This window comes from Pan paniscus, chromosome 11, assembly GCF_029289425.2.
Source record: "Pan paniscus chromosome 11, NHGRI_mPanPan1-v2.0_pri, whole genome shotgun sequence".
Taxonomy (NCBI): Eukaryota; Metazoa; Chordata; class Mammalia; order Primates; family Hominidae; genus Pan; species Pan paniscus.
Genome location: NC_073260.2, coordinates 49320762 through 49325026, shown reverse-complemented (window position 1 = coordinate 49325026; position 4265 = coordinate 49320762).

The following is a 4265-nucleotide window of genomic DNA, read 5'->3' as shown; positions in this document are numbered from 1 at the left end:
ATCTCAGGCCATAGAGGGCATGTATTTGTTCATTCCTCAGGACTGATTATCTGGGAATATGAAGGTCTTTCAAAATTATGCTCCAGATGGAATAGAACCTGGACCAAGTTCTTTCTGCAGTGATGACTAGTAATGGAATGGTAAACTGTGTGCAAATGGATGGAATCTAGCATCATCGAGGTCCTTATGCATGAACAGCTTGATAACACAGATTAGCGAACACAGAGACCACTCGTCTTATGGTCAGCAGTAAAGTGGACATTGTGCCGATGGAAGTGATCTTCTGGCTTCCATATCTGAAGGACAGATGGCTCGGCTCTGGAAACAGAAGAGCAGAGGGCATGTTTGCTGAGAGAAAACAGGCTGGCATTGCTGCGGAGTGGCCCATTCAATTCAAGGTAGATTCATGGAGAGGACGGTGTGTGAGCTGGTGGCACTCTGGCACATCCAGATGATTAAACCAACAGGAAAGTTCTGGCTGGGTGCTCAGGAGTGAAATCCAGGGAAAGGCAGGGATTTGGCAGGATTCCAGTAGAGAATATTCAGGAAATGAGGGAAAGAGGCTTTGGGGACCACACAATAAGAAGACCAAAAGAGGCAGCAGGTCAAGAAAGGAGGCAGAAAGAATGGAGGAGAACCCACAAAACAGAGATCCATGGAGGCTGTGTGTGTGCCTAGTCACCAGAGGAGGAAAGGAGCAGGAGGGCTGGGGAAAGTTCTGCCCTTGTTGAGGTTTCTGTCCAATTCTGGAAGAAGAATTTCAATCAAACTGCAGAGCTGGAGGACAGATTGGGAGGAAGCTGAAATGAATGCAGATAACTACTTTAATATTTGGACAGGAAGGAGAAGCTGTTAGGAGACAGGCAACAGGACGTGAAAAATGTTCACTTTAGAACTGCTTTCATGGCCTTTTAGAACAGTCCTGAGCATAATTTACACAGGAGACACCATGCACAACGGGGAAGGAGAAACCCAAGATGAAGATAACATATGAAGGAGGAGAGGGAAGGGAGGCAGCCTGGCCTAACTGACACATTAGCACCCAGGATTGAGAGGTCAGAAATAAGTAGCATGAGCATGCATGCCAACCTTGGAAAAGCGAGGGGGGATGAAAAACAAATGAATGAGTGCAAAGTAGTTTTATTATTATTATTATTATACTTTAAGTTCTGGGGTACATGTGCAGAACGTGCAGGTTTGTTACATAGGTATACACGTGCCATGGTGGTTTGCTGCACCCATCAACCAGTCATCTACATTAGGTATTTCTCCTAATGCTATCGCTCCTCTAGCCCCCCCAACCCCCGACAGGCCCTGGTGTGTGATGTTCCCCTCCCTGTTTCCATGTGTTCTCATTGTTCAACTCCCACTTATGCGTGAGAACATGTGTGGTATTTGGTTTTCTGTTCCTGTGTTAGTTTGCTGAGAATGATGGTTTCCAGCTTCATCCATGTCCCTGCAAAGGACATGAACTCATCCTTTTTATGGCTATATAGTATTCCACAGTGTACATATGCAATTTTAAATTAGAAAAGAGAAATGAGGACAGCTAGGTGACTTCTGAACATCCCTGGAATGATAAAGAAGCCCATAGATTTACAGCAGTGCTATCCAGTGTAACTTTGTGGGGTGATGGAAATGTCTCTTCTGCACTGCCCAGCGTGGTAACCACTAGCACCGTGTGCCGCTAGTGAGTGCTCAAAATGAGGCTAGTGAGACAGAGGATTGAAATTATTTTAAATGTGAGGTGGTTTATGCCTGCAATCCCAGTGTTTTGGGAGGCCGAGGAGGAAAGATCGCTTGAATCCAGGAGTTCAAGCCCAGCTTGGGCAGCATAGTGAGACCCTGTCTCTACAAAAATGAACAAAATTAGCTGACTGTGGTGGCATGTACCTATAGTCCCAGTTACCCAGGAGGCTGAGGTGGGAGGATTTCATGAGTCTGGGAGGTCAAGGCTGCAGTGAGCCGAGATTGTGTCACTTCACTCCTGCCTGGATGACAGAGCTAGACCTTGTCTCAAAAAAAAGAAAAGGAAGAAAAAAGTAAAAAGACAAATGTGGTGAGTGGCTGTCACGTTGTACAATGTAGGTGAGATATCAAAATCGCCTCGTTCCAGGGTGGTGGCTCTCGAGAGCCTCTAACTCTTCTCTGCAGGATGCAAGTGTCTGCGGCAGCCCTCCTGCTCCCACCTGCCTCCCTGGTCTGCCTAAAGGAGGAGAGGAGGGCCATCCCAGTGAGGAGACCTCGCTGCCCCAAACTTAGACTTTCACCTTCTCAAAATAAGACTTCTGAGACTAATTGCATCTTTGGTCTGTGTTCACCTCAGTCCCCACCACAAATCTAAACCTTGGGGGTCACCTTTATCGCCATTAAGAGCTTTACCTACTCTATTCTGAAATACGGTCCTCAGACGTCATGCCCCACCCTTCCCTGCCACCTGCTATGCTGCTGTACAGCCTGGAATTCCACATGGTCCACAACGGCTATCTGGTATCCTCAGTTTCTTTTCAGATTTTCCTTTTCATGTCAGCTGAAACTGTAGCGTCCCCTCATGCAAGTGGAGATATTTTGGTCTTCCACCCCACATCCCTCCAGTCATAGACGCAGGTAAGTGTCCACAATTTCCTCCTCCGCACCCCTTCATGTGACAGCTTCCTTGACACACACATCCCCTTCCACTCTCTTTCCTCACTGCCCACACAGCCCAGTCACTACTCACCACACAAGGACGACGTTGGAATCAGCGTCTTCCTCTCTGTTCAGCTCTGGCCACCATGCTTCATAACCTCAGTGTCCCCAGGCTTCAGTCACCCGCACAATAATTTCCCAGTGCCTCTTCCCCGGCCCACATCAGCTCCTCACTCCAGTATGACAACTCACACCATCACGTCACCACTCCTGAGAACAGAGCTCCAATCCCCTTCCATTACCTTTTCCCCTAGTCTCCAGCTCACTTTCCCTCATACTTCCACTGGCAGTTCCCAGACCTCATTTCCATCTCCAGCCCTTGGAGATGGAGATCTAAGTGGGATGATGTCTAGGCTTTATTATCACTAGCCTCACCAAAATATTCACTTCTTCCTTACTCAGATCAGTCTATGGTACTGTCCTTAACCTACTCCTGAAAAACTCCTTTAACTTCCTCCCTCCACTCTCCTTCTGTCATACTTGTTGACTGTCTAACTATTGCAGATATATACCAAATGACCTGGACTTGTTGGGAAAAAATAAGTCAGTAGTCAATGGTTTTATTTTCAAACTTTTTACTTCAAATTTAAGTAAGTTCTCCGACTGCCAAGCCATTCTGCTACAAACCCTAGGGTGCTCATTCACCCAGTTTCCAAAACAACTTTCCACACCTCTCTGTTCCTTCATCCTTCAACACCACCTTCCTTCCACTGCTGATTCTGGGCTGATAACTTTGCCTTATTTATGTAGGATAAATATGAAGCAATAAGATAAAACTCCTTCTACTTGCACTGTTCATCCACCAACCTATCTGCATCAGTGCCTGCTATGCCTTCTCACTTATTTCCTGTGATGATGGATCCATCTCTGCTCCTTTCTGAATGCACACTTACATCTTGGCTGCCCTACATCCTCAGCTTCTCAAGTGAGACTCTACAAACAATTATCTGCTCTTTGCCCTACATCATCCATTTCTGCTCCTCTACTGGGTTAAGTATTGTTCATTGTAACAACAAATCTTCCTTGACCCCTTCTTCCTCCACAGTTGCTGCCAACAGCCTATCCTGCGTCTCATGTGTCTGCCTGGGGGCATCTAGACAAAATAGAACTCTTGATGTCCAGCCTTCTCACCTTTTCCTTTCTCAGCTTTCCCATTTCAGCTCAATTCTGGCTCCATGTTTGCTCAACCACCCCAATAACAAGCTAAGTCTAACTGTCTCTTTTCCCCATGTTCTTGCTAATACAGTAGTTAGCTTTCTTGTGGTGTAATATCAAGCAGATAAGCTTTGAAACTGCAAAGGATAGAATCCAAGTCTCACTCTCACTTTATCATCCATGTTATCTTGGGCATGTTTCTTAATCCCTCCCAGACTTGTTTCTTATTTGTAACTATTTAATGATAATTTTAATCCTGCAGAGTTTTTAGGTGCAAAAGAACAAAGATTCTGGTAATAATTCCATCAGCACAGTGGTCAATGTTCTCTCTCTTTCCTTTGGAGTTTTACATTTTAACAGATAAAGGCATTAACTCTTCCAGAAGTATCACATTCAAAACAAAAGTTTCTTAGTCATGTAAT